Source organism: Sus scrofa, chromosome 13 (assembly GCF_000003025.6).
Source record: "Sus scrofa isolate TJ Tabasco breed Duroc chromosome 13, Sscrofa11.1, whole genome shotgun sequence".
Classification (NCBI taxonomy): domain Eukaryota; kingdom Metazoa; phylum Chordata; class Mammalia; order Artiodactyla; family Suidae; genus Sus; species Sus scrofa.
In genome coordinates, this window is record NC_010455.5 from 12,471,209 (window position 1) to 12,487,581 (window position 16,373).

General features: G+C 48.0%; 1 protein-coding gene across 1 annotated transcript in view; it reads left to right on the forward strand.

The window, feature by feature from the left end:
• The window catches only part of RARB (retinoic acid receptor beta), a 171,302-nt gene that overhangs the window by 134,822 nt on the left and 20,107 nt on the right, over positions 1 to 16,373 (forward strand).

Genomic DNA, 16,373 nt, shown 5'->3' on the forward strand with positions numbered 1-16,373 from the left:
GACCTACACCACAGCTCACGGCAACACTAGATCCCTAACCCGCTGAGCAAGGCCAGGGATCGAACCTGCATCCTCATGGATACTAGTCTGATTCGTATCTGCTGAGCCACAATAGGAACTACAAGCATTACTCTTTTGAAGTCAATTAGCTCAAGGCATTTTTTAATAATGTTTCATAATTCTTGCTATTTTTTTAAAAGTCCGGACCCATCCTGTTAAAGTCCCGTAACCTACCAACCTTTCCATGTTTTGAAATAAAGTGACTCTCAGTGAGAGCTCTGGGATGAGAAAGTCAGGCTGACAACCAGGGTTGACTATAGGCCCCTCTTCAGTTAAGGTGCATGGTAGCAAAAAGTCTGCATGATTTAAAATGGCAGTTCCTGGAGTTCCCATCATGGCCCAGGGGTTAACGAACCCAATTAGCACCCATGAGGATGCAGGTTGGATCCCTGGCCTCGCTCAGTGAGTTAGGAATCTGGCGTTGCCATGAGCTGTGGTGTAGGTCGCAGATGCAGCTTGGATCCCATGTGGCTGTGGCTGTGGCGTAGGCCGACAGCTACAGCTCTGATTTGCCCCCTAGCCTGGGAACCTCCACAGGCCACGGGTACAGCCTTAAAAAGACAAATAAAATAAAATAAATGGCAGTTCCTGTTGCTGACCAACCATTGTGCAATTTCCTGAATTCAGTCAAAAGATGATGGGGTAAGTGGTGGAACAGGCTGGGCAGGGGATCTGGCGGAATTAATGAGAAAAGTATTACTTCAGAGCCCAGCATTCCTTTCCAGCTTAAGGTCTGACCAACCCGAAATGCATGCAAAGTTCTGCCGTTTGTCTCAAGACAATGGAAATGGCTGGGTAGGTGGGTCTGGTGGCTCTGGTTGTTAAGGGGAAAGGGAACATTCTTTTCTCAGTGGCTGGTTGGGGCAGGGTGACCTCTCTGCTTGCGTTCTGGACGTTTCCAGGGCAGCTGTCTGCCTTGAGCACACAGAAATCACCATCTCTCTTGGTGGAGTCAGGCTACCAGGTTTTTAGGTCAGTTCTCCCCCTTGAACCTCTCTCCCTACAGAAATCTTCATGAAAGAAAATGTCACCCCTCTAAATTGAAGCCAGGATGTGGAAAAAAAAAAAAAAGGAAAAAAAAGTTAGGAAAGGAGTTGGAAACATTTACAGATGAAAGCATGCCATGTCTAGGGTTTGCTTCAGACTCCTCTGGAGGGAGGGGAGGCGGGTGGAGAGGAAGCAGGATTGGCCTCTAGTTGATACTTGAAGCTGGGTGTTGACTGGGGCTGGTTCGATCATTTTTTTCTACTTTTCGTATGTCTGACATTTTCCGTCATAGATACGTTTCAATATAAATACACATTCCAGGTGGCAGGACAGGAAAAAATTAATGACATACCCTTTAAGGTGTAACTTTGTGTGTTGAAGCTTTGAAATGAAAAGCAAATCTTACAGAGGAAGATGTGCAAAGTATAATTTGCTTGGTGAAATTTATGAAATACGGGAAAAGTAACAGTGTTCAAATATCTTAAAATTTTAGTTCTAGGAAGAGGGTATGTTTGCCATCATTTGCAGTTTTTTTTTTTCTGGAAAGCCTTGGGTAAATAGAACAGAACTCTATCTGTTCTGCTGCCTTTTCCGGCTGTCAGGTCTGTCACTGCCCTTCCCTGTGGGTGTGAGGCAAGTCCTCTCCAGCATCACTTAGGAAGGACAGGCAGGGCAGCAGCTACGTTTTCTTTAGAGAATCTCCGAGATCTTGACACCGCTCCTCTTCGCTCCCTGTGAATGAGGCTTAGCTGTTTGGGAAGCTCCCTTTTAGACTCGGCCCCCTTCCAAAAGAGCAGCAGGTAATGTGGTACCTTTGGAGAAATGGGAATACCTATTCAGGAAGAATAAGGGTTTTGCAGGGAGAACCCCTCTACTCCCCTACCCCCCCAAATCATTGGACATGTTGCTTCAAAAGATTTAGGAGCAGTGAATGCCCTCATTTATTATCATGTCTTCTCGTGTGTCCACGCTCCCTCCCCCTCAGCGATGCCTGCTGTTGAATGCACTTGCAGCTGTTGTCACTGGATGTCACCACCTATTTGGAGGCCAAACCTTGTGAGAGTGGAATACCCACCATGTCTCTAGACCACCTCTCAGAACACCACGACCTCAGGTTCCGAGTCTCTTTCTGCTCCCAAGATCTTTGCTCATGCTTCCCCAAAGCCCGGAATGTTCTTTACCTAGTGAACCGCTGTCAGCTCAGTGTGTCTTTCCCCTGGGACTCCCGACTCCACCGACCCCCGACTCCACTATCCCCTGCTGCTCTTGGGGAGACACCACTTTAATCCGTGTGCAGTGAGGATGAGAGGGTCTAGACACACACTGCAGGCCACAGTCAGGGCTGGGAGTCAGTCTGGGTGTGTAGGGATTTGTTGCTGGGCAGAAAAATATAGCTGGCATCACTATGTTGCCTGATAACTGAAATAAAATGAAAAAACAAATACAGGAGAGTGGGTGTGAATTTTTTTCTTTTTTTGTTAAAAATACTTTCTTCCCTAATTTGGATTTAATGTATAAACATCTTGAAAATCAAGAACATTTTTTAGAGCATGGGTCTGTGAACTACAACCTCTGGGCCAAACTACAACCTCTGGGCCAAATCCAGCTGCAGCTTCTTTTGGTAAAGAAAGTTGTTTTTGAAAAAAAAATTTTTTTTTTAAATGGAAGTATAGTTAATTTACAATGTTGTGCTCACTTCAGGTGTGTAGCAAAGTGTTTCAGTTATACATCCGTATATTTTATAAATTTTTTCTATTATAGGTTATTTTAAGACATTGAATATAGTTCCCTGTGCTATGCATTAGGTCCTTGTTGTTTATCTATTTTATATATAACAGTGTGTATGTGTTAATCCCAAACTCCTAATTTATCTCCCCTACCTCTGTGTCCCCTTTGGTAACCATGTTTGTTTTCTGTTTGTGAGTCTGTTTCTGTTTTACAACTTAAGTTTATTTCTGTATGTAAGTGATATCATATGATATTTGTCTTTCTCTGTATGACTTACTTTGCTTAGTATGATCATCTCTAGGACCATCCATGTTGCTGCAAAGGACTTTTTTCTTTTTTATGGCTGAGTAATATTCCATTGTATATATATACATTTTCTTTATCCATTCCTCTGTCAATGGGCACATAGGTTGCTTCCATGTCTTGGCTATTGCGAATAGTGCTGTCATGAACATTGGGGTGCATGTATCTTTTCAAAAAGAAAGTTCTATTGGAACACAGCCATGCTCTTCTGTTTACAGAGTCTGGCTCTTTTGCCCTGAGATGGCATGGAGGTTGCAACAGACTCTAAGGGCTGTAAAACCTACAATATTTACTGTCTGGCCTTTTACAGAACAAGTGTGCCAGCCTGGTTAGACTGGGGCTACATTTTGAAGCCCTACAGCTGCTTCCTCCCCTTGAACATCTCCAGCAGCTGTCGCAGTGCTGGGCACAACGAATATTTGAATAAAATTATTAACTGAATGAATGAGTGAGTTAACACACACCTAATCTAGCTTGTATCTTTTTTTTTCCAGTCTTGCCCTGGGCTTGCGGAAGTTCCCAGGCCAGGGATTGAACCCGTGCCATCGCAGCAACAATACCAGATCCTTAACCTGCTGAGTCACCAAGGAACTCTATAATCTAGCTTGTATCTTTAATTTAATTTAGAAGCTCTTTTGCCCCAATATATGCAATCCTTTTTGCCCCTAGTCCTTTATAGGACCTGCTCTGGCCCCTCTTCCAGCTTCCCTCAAGCATCCCAGCATCACAGAGGCCTTGCCACCCCCACACACTCTCTTGTCTCTCCCTCCCCTGCATGCTCTTTCTCCTAACACCATCATCATCTCATGTTACATTGTACATGTCTTTGGTTATTGTCCACCTTCCCAAAAAGAAAAAAAAAAAGAAATTCCAAGAAGCCTGGGACACCCCTTTACCCACTGTTGCATCCCCAGCTCCTGGCAGTGCCTGCAACAGAGTGGGTGCTCAGGACATATTCTTTTTTTTCTTTTTTTTTTTTTTTTTTTTGGCTTTTTGTCTTTTCTAGTGCTGCACCCACTGCATGTGGAGGTTCTCAGGCTAGAGGTAGAATCGGAGCCGTAGCCACCGGCCTACACCACAGCCACAGCAACGCGGGATCCTTAACCCACTGAGGGAGGCCAGGGATTGAACCCGCAACCTCATGGTTCCTAGTCGGATTCGTTAACCACTGAGCCACGATGGGAACTCCCGCTCAGGACATATTTTTAAGTTCAAGATCACATTTAGAACTGATTGCAGAAGAGTTCCCGTCATGGCTCAGTGGGTTAGGAACCCTACGTGGTGTCCCCTGAAGATGTGGATTCAGTCCCCGGCCTCTCTCAGTGGACATAGGTTGCAGACATGGCTCAGATCTGGTGTTGCTGTGGCTGAGGCATAGGCTGGCAGCTGCAGCTTCGATTTGACTCCTAGCCCAGGAACTTCCATAAGCCACAGGTATGGCTGTAAAAAAGAATAATAATAATAATAATTAATAAATAATAGAATTGATTGTAGTCAGGAGTTTCCTGGTGGCTCAGTTGGCTAAGGATCTGGCATTGTCACTGCTGTGGTGCAGGTTCTATCCCTGGCCCAGGAACTGCACGCCATGGGGCGCGGCCAAGAAAAAAAAAGAACTGATTGTAGGTGACTCACGACTTCCTTGAGTGTCCTCCCATGTTTCTTAAATGTGAACCATCGGCTCTGCAGACCCAGTGCTGTCTGGTTTTGCACCCGGGTCTGAATTGGGACTGAACCCATAGCCGCAGGGAGGTTGGGACCCTGCATCACTTTCTGTTTGAGGCCCTGCTTTCTTCTGTCCCCTGGGTCTTGAGGCTGCCTGCACCCTGGAAGCCATCAGCAGACGTTCTTTTCATTAAAAGGAAAGGAGAGCGCGGTGTGGACGTGGGTTTAGAGGAGGGGGACACAGGGCAGAGGGGCATGGGCTGCGCGGGGCTGGCAGGCATGGCATGTGGTATGTCGTGAACTTGTTGCATTTGTTCTGACTCCTCGGCTGAAGCTTCCTGGCCTCGGCAACTCGCTTGTCTGTTTATGTGGCTGTGAGCTGTGCAAGGGACGGTGAAGAGGGCTTGTTTTCTTTTCCAGATGACTCTCTGGAGAAATCAATACCTGAGAATTAAAGTTCTATAGGGCAGGAGGAGGATTTTTGTGAACTAAACAGGATTTTAGCAGTCCTTCCCAGACAAAGGCAGTTTGGGCTGATCTATTTGTGTTGAGAAACTGTTCACTGGGGAAGGTGAGGTTGGCCAGATTCCGGCCACCACTTCACACACTGAGATTGATGGCGGGCGGGGGCTTGGTTCTGCTGTTTCATTTTTAACATTTTCCTTTAGTCACACGTGTGGCCTGTGAGTAACCCCTCGATGGCATTCAGGGCAGCCAAGGTCAAGTAGAAAAATTCCTTAAATATATAGTCCCCATTACATTCTGGCTATTAACACTAATCTTTTTTTTTTTTTTTTTTTTTTTGAAAGAACACTGATTTGAAAATTCTTCCATGAGCACTATAGAGTTTGGAGCTAAAATTGGGTTTGAAATCTGGCCCTGTTGATAACAGCTGTGTGGCATTTAGCCTCCCTCCTCAAGTGCAGATTGAGGAGTACTAGTACCTGCCCCCTTCCCTTTAGGGTGACTGTGAGAATTAAATGAGATAATAGATGTTGGGCACTTGGCACAGTGCATCCCTGGAGGGATGGGGCTGCCCTTGGCCTTGATATTTCCTGTTGAAGAGTCAAGGTCCAGATTGGGAAGCTGGTCTGTGACAGGGGGACACTGTGAGTGAGAATTGGTATTTCTCTCATCTTTGCACTCCAAAGCCAAGGGCAAGGAGCAGTCAGTGTTTTCTCACAGACAGTTTCTGACATCCAAGGTCGACCAGTTGTGCTCTGGGTTCAGGTGGGGCCCTGCAATGCAGTTGAAGCTGGTTCTTCCTGTGCACTTTGCCCCTGTAGTACAGCACCCTACCCGGTCCTTTCTAGGAAAGCAGGGATGTCGCTACAGTTCCCTGCTGCCTCCCCAGTGCTGAATCAGGGCCTGACATGCAGAGCTGCTGGTTACAGCCCAGGAACCCTCAGCAGGATAGCAAGTTCCAACTGCTGCATCTACTTCACATGAAGCTGATTCCTAGATGTCAAGAACTGGAAGAGCAATTCCTGTGGTGGCTCAGCAGGTTAAGAACCCAACTAGTATCCATGAAGATGTGGTTCAATCCCTGGCCTCAGTCAGTGGGTTAAGGATCCGGGGTGGCCGTGAGCTGTGTGTAGGTCGCAGACGCAGCTTATATCCCATGTTGCTGTGGCTGTGGTGTAGGCCACAGCTACAGCTCTGATTCAACTCCTAGTCTGTTCGACTTCCATATGCTGCAGCTATGGTCCTGAAAAAAAGAAAGAACTGGAAGAAACAAGTCCAGAGGGGAAGGGGTTAACCATCACCTCCATGGCTGCCCTTCCCATCAGCAGGCTGTCCCTGAAGCCCCATCTTCAGCCAGTCACATCTCCCGAGCCCCAGAAAGCCAATTGCTCTCCATATACCCCGGGCAGTGCATGTGGGGGGCACACAGCCTGCACCACCTGCTCTGTTCCTTCCCTATCATGCCACCTGGAAACCAGCTTGTCACCCCTGGACCCTTCAAACAGCCCAGTGCCCTGTATCCCTCCCTGGGTCCCTCCCACAGGCCCTCTGCTCTCACTGGGAACTCTCAGCAGCTAAGTGAGCCCTTTCTCCACCCACAGTCACTTCTCCATGAACCGAGCTGCCCTTGTGAAAGGCAACCCTGATCATATGGCTCTACTGCCACCCCAGGAAACCTAACCCCAGTCCTCTTGGCAAGATTCCCAGGCCACGTGACCTGGGTCCAGCCTGAACCCAGAGCTGAGGCCTGGCCCTATTCTTTGCAAAACTTCAAAGCAGCCCTGTTGCATCCAGCCAGGCTTTCAGACCTGTCCTGTCTTCTGTGGGGAACGCCCTCCCATCTCCCTGCCTGTGGTCCGACAAAGCCCTCTGTGGCTTTGGTTCTCTGCTTAGATGGACCATTGTCACCTTCCAGGCAGCCCCTTGACAAATGAACCATCTCGGATTCTCTAGTGAACATGGGTGGTTTTGCAGGTGTCTCTTATAGGTTTGATTATGGAAAGATAAGGTTGCAAGTGCCTGGACCCAAGTTAATTTCCTAGGTTGATTTTTGAAGGGCTTTCCCTGGCCTCCTCCTAAAAGCACTCCCCCCGCCCCAACTCCCATCCTCATTGCTCTGCTGTAAATGTTTTATTGAAACTCACCGCTTTCTCAGTTACCAGACCCGTGAACTTTGCTCCCTCTACCTTCTTTCTGACTGTCAGCTCCACTTGGCCAGGCTTCTCTGTGATTTTTCTTTTCTTTTCTTTTTTTTTTTTTTTTTTTCTTTTTAGGGCCTCATCTGTGGCCTATGGAGGTTCCCAGGCTAGGGGTCTAATCAGAGCTGCAGCCACCAGCCTACACCACAGCCACAGCAATGCGGGATCAAAGCCACATTTGCGACCTACACCACAGCTCAAGGCAATGCCGGATCCTTAACCCACTGAGCAGGGCCAGGAATCAAACCCGCATCTTCATGGATCCTAGTGGGGTTAGTTACCACTGAGCCGTGATGGGAACTCCCTCTCTGTGATCTTCTGTCATCCCAGCTTTCCTGCCCACTAGCCCTCTGCTCCCATCACAGCACCCTCTTCCCTTTCCCACCAGCTCCAGGCAATGCCCGGAGACCAGTTCTCCCTCCTCTCACCTCAGCCTGCTCACCCCGACTCCTTAGGAGGTTTCTACTCCTAAGCCTCTCACTTCACCCCGACCTCTCGGCAGATCCAGGCACTGTCTCTCCAGCAGCCTCTGGGGTGGCTGCCTGATTTGTGACTCACCGCTCCCCCCTTATGCCAGACTCATTGTTTCCCTGCCAAAAACGAAGTTATCATTCCCCTGCCAAAAACGAGATCCCTATTGCATACCAGCAACCGTAGTTTTCTTCTCTTTATGACACCCTCACCGTCCAAGTACTGCTGTGACCTCTGGTCAGGGCCTCTGAGCCTCCTTCTCACCCCATCCTCGTCCATCACCAGGTCCTGCTCATTTTCCTCACTCTGCCTCCCTGCGCAGCCCTCCTTCTTGCTCTTTCCTTATATCAATCCAGTCTTTTCTCTGCCCCCCACCCCTGTCCCCAGCCTCCACTTTTCCCTCTAGTCACATCAGCTACCCTCTGATCCTACAAACCCGAGACAGTCATGCCTAGAAGGAGGTCCTTGTATCTCCCACCTTAAGAACGATCTGCCCAGAGCTTCCGCTGAGGTGCAGTGGGTTAAGATTCTGATTTTGGTGGCTCTGATTGTTGTGGAGGTGCAAGTTCTATCCCTGGCCCAGTACAGTGGGTTAAAGGATCCAGTGTTGCCGCAGCCCGCAGGCTAGGTAGCAGCTGTATCTCGGATTCAGTCCCTGGCCAGGGAAATTACATATACTGTGGGTATGGTCAGGAAGAACAACAACAAAAAAGAATATTCTTTCCCTCCTGTCTGCCTCCCCCAAGACCCAGCCTTTAAAGACCATCACAGAGGAGTTCCCGTCGTGGCGCAGTGGTTAACGAATCCGACTAGGAACCATGAGGTTGCGGGTTCGGTCCCTGCCCTTGCTCAGTGGGTTAATGATCCGGCGTTGCCGTGAGCTGTGGTGTAGGTTGCAGATGCGGCTCGGATCCCGAGTTGCTGTGGCTCTGGCATAGGCCTGTGGCTACAGCTCCGATTCAACCCCTAGCCTGGGAACCTCCATGTGCCGCGGGGGCGGCCCAAGAAATAGCAAAAAGGCAAAAAATAAAAAAATAAAGACCATCACAGAGCTACTTTCCCCACATGGCTGTGTCATGCCCAACTCATAGCCCTGTTCATCCCCGTGGGGCACTAAGATGCTGTCATGACCCCACATACTGAGCCTCAGCTTCTGTATCTATGGGACCAAGTACCATCTCATAACCTACTCCTTAGACTTGTAGTCCTATTGTTTAAGTCAGTGAATGAATATCTTTCTTCTGGCATCTAGCTCACCGAATGATCATTGTTTAGATGACTGTATTTTTTACTGGAATGTGAGTCTTTTGAAATGATACCCTCTCACCCTTGTTTCTTTAACATCTGCAGCAGTGTCTGGTACAGTGTAAGTCTATTTAAACAGACCGAAAAATAGATGCATGGATAGATGGGCAGATAAATAGGGGATAGTTGAATAGATGGACAGATTGGATGAATGGACAGATAAAATGATGAAAGAATAGACAGATGGACAAATGCATGGACAGGTCGATGGACATATCAATAGAGGAAAAATGGGACAGATGGATGGATGATGGATGGATGGATGGATGGAAGGAAAGGAGGATGGACAGATGGGTGGATGAAAGAAAAAGCATTCAGTTAAGGAGACTTCAATGGATATCCTTCCACCCATTGTAAGAATTCCTTTAAATATAACCTTGAGAGCTAAGCCAGCCTTCAAAACACTTAACAGTAAATTGAAATTTATCCATGATTATTAAGAAAACAAGTTATGGTTAACTGACTAATCATATCCAAATATGGGCTAGCATACATCTCATACATGGATTGTCGATCCTCTAAAAATTAAAATTAATATAATTCATTTACAACAAAGGCAGTACTTCAGTATACGTACTTGGTGATTCTGAAAACCCTTAGAAACCTTAGTGCTTCCAGTAGCCCAGGGGGAATCCTTTAAGGGTATATAGGCTGATAGAAACTATTTAAATGCCTTGAAGTCCAAGTTCTTCATTTAAACTAAGTCTGTCATATCAACACCCACACCTTCACATGTAGACCAATTCTGTAATGACTTGGGTTTCTAAAATTTATTTGACAAGATGCAGGAGCTTCTCTGCATTAATAGCTGAATATGGTATTTGGCACACATGGGGCAGACTTGGCAGACCATTTGTCTGTCTCTCATTGACACTCAGACAAAGTCATTGAGCGTGTCAAGCAGCATCTTAATAAGTTAGATCCCAAGGAGGTGAATACAGTCATATCTGTTTACTAAGCCAACCTCACAAGCAAAGTCCTGCCATAAGAAATAAACCCACTGAAAGTTTTAAAACAATCCAGCTCCATCTTTCCCCTAATCGCTAGTTACATACATGGCTCAGGTGGGACACTGGTCCTGCCTGGGACAAAAATTCTTTCTTCTCCCTCATTTTATCCCTCCTCCTGCTTGACTTCCTTCCTTCTTTCTTTCCTTCTGTCTCCTTTGCTTCCTTCCCTGCTGCCTTCGCATTTTCAAAGCAGCTCCTGTACATCAAACTCTTAGAGTCTATATTACATAACACAGGCGTTTTCTTCATGGAGAGAGAAACCTTGCTTTGTTTGACTCAGTATCTTCAGTAGCTATAAGAGTGTTTGGTGAATAAACAAATTGGTGAGGAGTTCCACTGTTTCAGGACTGTTACACTGTGTCGCAGTTATTTACATGTCTGCATATATATCAGCATCCTGTGGGTGGGGTGGAAAATTTTATGTCTCCATTTTTCAGATGGGAAACTGAAGCTCATAGGGAAGAATATATGTGATACAGAGCAGGATACAGGTTTATCTAGAACTGTCTTCTGGGAAATTTCTCCTGATTAAAAAACAGAGGGCCAGCCTCAATGTTTTCAGTTTCCATTTTTCAGCATCCAGTCTTAGAGTATCAGTAAAGTCCTTCATCTCAGGCCTGATCATGATGAATGGCTCTACCACAGACAGACCAGGGGGACACACTGCCTCCAGTGGACTGGATTTGGGGAAAGGCACGCTACCAGGGCCTTTTGATGCCAGAGGCAAGGAGCAGAGAAGGGCCCCAGGTGGTGGAGAATGGCTTCTCAGAGGCAGGTGTGCACTTTCCTAGCTGCTCATGGTCAGGCTCCTGCTTTGATCCATCAGGCAGGAAAGTTTGTCCCGGGAGTTGAACTTAGGATATTTCCTGTAGTTCATCTGAGACTCTTCTCCAAAAGAAAGGATATTGTCCCATATCACAGAGCCTCTAAACCACAAAGCCCTGGCCTTTCAAGGAAAGCTGCCACCCTGGGCCTGCCCAAAGCAAACACAGCCACGACAGGCTGCCCACGCCAGCCCAGACGGGAGGAAGAGTGTTGGGATTTATGAGACAGAAGGAACACTGTTCACCCACGGGGAGGTAAAAGCTCCATAACTGAAAGCAACCCGGGAGAGGAAAATATGTTTGAAATGGTTTGGAAAGTTTTATGAGGAGAATATACCACTTTAACTAAAAGAAGTATTTGGCCTTTGTACGTTCTGATATTTGGGGATTTTCTATAAGTGCCTGGAATAACTTGAAGAAGCTGGGCTAGGCTGGTAGATCCTTGTTAAACTCTCAGAATGCGATGTCCAGACTCTTTGCCCCCAGACTTGCATATTTAATATTCTGTAAAAATTCTAAGTATGCTCCCTGCTTGGTCACCGGCAACCACAAGCGCCAGGCCATTCCCGATACGTGGCGCTTGTGCAGGGCCTACAGCCCCCTCTGAAGTCCGAGTGCTACGAGGCCACGTGGCGGATCGGGAGGGTCCCACAGGATGCAGTTGCGACCACCCTTTCACAACCCTGTCCAAGCCCAAGCACAGAACGGGATTTCTTTAACAGACACTCATGGGTGCCTTGCCCTCATCCTCTAGCCTCCCATCTCTGTGTATGTGTTCAGATGTCTACCAGCGCCTCCGTGGCGACTGCTGTACTGGGAGAAAGATACAGCCTTCACCGTCAAGGAGGTTCTGACGTTTCACTCACCCCAGCCCTGCCCAATGTCGCAGTGGCACCTGCCATGTTAATTGCTTGAGCCCCAACCCCACATACTGAGATGACAGGAAAACGATTTCCCTCTTAGTAACACATCCGTCTGCCTTCGAGTCCAGGGATAGCTCACTTATGTAATTAGTCCAGAGAATGAAAATTAGACTCCATTTCTGTGCTTTGTAGTAGGTGGGTATGTTAGTGACAGTCCCTCCACTACTCACTGCAACTGGATAGCTCTCATCACTGACTGGGGCCCATTATTCTTGCAGTTAGTAGAGAGGTGAAGAGCCAAGAGGAAGGAATTCCAGGCTTTAAAATTCAAACAAGAATAAATAGACCATTATGCTTCCTTTGCTAGACTGAATATAGAGAGTTTTAATGGACAGAAACACTGTGGATTGTATGCCCCCCCCTCTTTTTTGGAGGTGAAGGAATTTCTAGTGAAGCATTGTTTCATCTCTTCCTGAATCCGAGTGAAATCTCTATGTCTGGCGTGTTTCCTGCATTACATTTTTATCGGGTGCATAGGAATCAATATTCCAGATACATGCACAAGTGCACACATTGAAATGAACATGACTTCATTTATTTTCATGATTAGACATTCAAATAAAAGTGCTTGGGTGTCTGTTTTCATATTCATAGGTCGAGATCCGTACATCAGAGGTATTTGTATAAGTGACACTTTTATTACATTCATTTCATTTGCAATATGATAGTGGGTCATAAATATGTTACTTTTATGCCACCAAATCTGATTTGTAGCACTTAGCCCTCACAAGGAGAATACTTGATATTTTATGGAGCACCTTTCGTCCACGAAGCGCTTTGCAGACGTGGGGCCAGGCTCTAGCAGGTGTGTAAATCACACTCATGACCGTTCAGATGCCCCCTGCTTTATCAACCTCCTGGCTCCTACTTTCAGGGCCAGGAGTGGCTATGAGTCCCCTGCAGGCCCAGAGGGGATGAAGAAACCTCTCATTTCTAGAAGAGGAAGTTCCTATGTGACACAGGGGTTAAGGATTTGGCACTGCTGCAGCTTTGGTACAGGTTGCAACTTTGGCGCAGTTTCAGTCCCTGGCCCAGAAACTTCCACGTGCCATGGGTGCAGCCAAAAAAAAAATGTATTTTGGGAATAAAAATCTCAGGTAAGTTTTCCATTGCCACACCCAGGCCCTGACGGCCACCAGAGCCCCGCATTCGTCACATGCTCACCCTTCACTATGGACCAGATGATGCAGCAGGCCCTGGGGACCTGGAGACAAGAAAAATATGGCCCTTGCCTTCCAGATACTCACAGACTAGAGGAGAAGGCAGTGTGGAAGAGAGGCAGAGGTGACTCCAGGGATGTACTGTGCCTGAAAGCAGTTTGTCGAACCCCAGGTGCCAGTTGCAATCAGAGTGAAAGACCAACCATCACTCATCATGGGTGGCCTTTTGGGCTGAGCTCCTCCCACCCCAGATTGCAGAGAAAAGAATCACAGGCTCTCTGCCCACCAGCCCATCCCTCCATCCCTCCTCTCGAATCCCCTTCCCCTTTCTCCAGCATCAGTTCCCAATCCTGGACCAGCCACCTGCCCTCTCCATGCTCACACCCATACACACCCCAGTAATATACCTGCAGTGATCCTGCAGCCCCCTTCATAGCAATGTCGCCATATGGTGCATCACGTGCAAGAGTGACAGACATCGCTGAGGGCCCTAGCACCAGGTTTTCTGAGGTCAGAGCTCTGCTACATCACTTACAATTGGGGCACTTTCTGTGCCTCAATTTTCTCATCTGTAAAATGGGCATAAGAGTGGTACTTCCATATCAAGTGGTTGTGAGGACTAAATGACCTACTAGGAATAGCCGGCTTCAACGAGTGCCCCATGGCTGCTGTGAAAGTGGTATTTGCATTTTAAATCTTGTAATAACACTCCAGTACAAGTGTTATATAATAATAACGCCAACAGTCATCACATGATTCATGTCTGTTTCCCAACATAAGTGAATGCTGTGGCAGCGGGAACTGTCTGTGTGGCTTCCCATTTCATATCCATAGCAGACAGCACAGAGTAAATGCTCACAAAATAATTTGCTGAATGAATGAATGAATGAGTGGACAAAATAATGGTCCACCTGCTCGTGGGGCATCGATACCAGGCAGTTTCTTTGAAAGCATCATGGCCACTTACAGCCACGGACCCACGATGCTGCCCACAGATCCTGTGTCCAGGTCCACCTGCATCCACAGGGAAGGGCTTCAGTCCTTCCTCCTGGGTGACAAGCCAGCAGAAGTCTTCACAGAAGACTCTTCCTCCCCACACCAGCCCACTACCCTCATGTTCTTGGGGAGCTGCTCCCCAGAAGAGGTTCTGAGAGGGGCCAACTCCTCTGGGATGAGCGGTCAGATCTCTGAGCCCCTGTGTGTCTGTTGCCCCCTGCCCCACACTGGTGCCCTGCAAGGAGGCTGCTTCTGCTGACCGTGGGTCCCTGGGAGCAGGATGGAGCCGCCATCTCCAGGCTCTGCACTGCATCATCCCTTGCTCCTGGTTTTTGGCAGCCGTCCCCATGCCTGGCCCAGACACCATGTCTGCGTTCCATAGCACTTTAAAACCATTGAGCAAAGCAAGCTGCTGAAGCCAATGTTTAGAAAATCTGTCCATCAACTTACAAACCTCTACATAATTAGGGTGTTATCGCCCAGGGGGTGCTGCATTGTGCAGTTGCAGAGGAGTTGCCAGCAGTCCCAGGAGTCCTTTGGTGATGGAGACAGTGTGTAAGGGGCAGGCTTTGCTTTGGGAAGGCGGGAGCCGTCTGGAAAGGAGCATGAGGTTACGCGCTGGTCCCCTGACAACCAGCCAGCTGCTAAGAGTGCCCCAAGCTTGGGTCCCAGAGCACAGCAGATGGAGCTCTGGCTTTGCAGCTGGTGGGTGTTGTCACTGAACACCCTGGACTGAGCCCCTTACCTGTGCCCTGCTGCACTGAGGTCCTCCCCACCTGACCTCATCTGTGCATCTGACAGAGATACTCAAAAGTGGCAGCTCACCGCGTCCCCACCCCCCCCAGGTAACCCTCTCAAGCTGGGGTTGCTCCTCTGAGTTTAATTTTCCAAGGGGCCACCTGCAGAGGTTTTCTTCTTCAACATAGCCACTTGCTTAAGAATAAGTGAGCACACACGAGGAAGGGACTTGCCCACTGTGTGGACATGGGCACATTCTTTAGCCTCTCTGAGGCTCCTTTTCTTCATCTGTAAAATAGGTTTAATATTGCCTACCTCGCAAAGGGATTAAATGAGATACCGTGTATGCTGCTCCCAGTCCAATGCTGAAGATACTCAAAAATGTGCATTTTTCTCCCAGTGCCCCCCACCCCCCACTCAGGTGTGACTGGGTTATACAGACTCCAGGGCTTTTCAGTACAACTCATCCTCCCTCTCCCCTGCTCCCCACCTCCCTCCCATCTCTTTCACCATTTCTCCTCTCCCAGGCCTGAGGCTTCCTTTCACTCTGCCCTCAGGACCTGCCCTGGGCAGTCTTGTCGCCCCTGACTGGGAGTTGCCAGTTACCAGATGGCCTAGGGCTCTCTGGGAGGACCAGGTCAAATCCTCTTAGGGCAGATCGGATTATGTCCTGGGTCCTTTGCAGCACAGACTCCCAGGTCAGGGCTGTGGGAGACACGCAGGTGGTGTCCAGCCTGGCAGGTCTGGGTTCACAGGCAGCGTGGGTGGCATGGGCTAGTTTTACCTGTTCCCCCCCCCTTGAGTTCTGGTTTCCTTAAGAGACTTTCATCAGAGCCAGAGCTCTGAGTGCCTCAGATCTGAGTCATCTAAGAGCTGTGCTCTGGGGGAGCCATGGCTGCCCCCACCAAGGCCAAGACCATGTGTGGGAGGCTCAGGGCCACACAAGGTGTGGAGGCCAGGGCTGCTGGAGGACAAGGGCTGAATGAATGGATGGCTTTCCAGGCCGAGGATTCAAGATGCATGGATTATTATTTTAAAAATCTTGCTAATAAAAGACTATATGACTAATATGGAGAGTTTAGAAAGCAAAAAAAACACAGAGACGAAACCCATAATTCTATTACCTTGAAGATGAATTTCTTCAAAATTACCAGTTAATTCAGAAAACTAAAGGAGTTCCCGTCCTGGCTCAGAGGTAATGAACCCAACTAGGATCCATGAGCTTGCAGTTTCAATCCCTGGCCTGCTCAGTGGGTTAAGGATCCGGCATTGCAGTGAGCTGTGGTGTAGGTCGCAGATGTAGCTCTGATCTGGTGTTGCTGTGGTGTAGGCCTGCAGCTGTATCTCCAATTCGATCCCTAGCCTAGGAACCTCCTATACCCAGGGTGTGGCCAAAAAAGAAAAAGAAAACCAAAACGCAGAACAAGGAACCACAAGGCCCAGCTAGGAACCACAGGCCCTGTTCGGGGGCTTGCCTAGTAGGCAAAAGGGGTTTCCTTGGAGCCATCCCTTCTGGAATTAGGGAAACGCACCTGGAAAAATT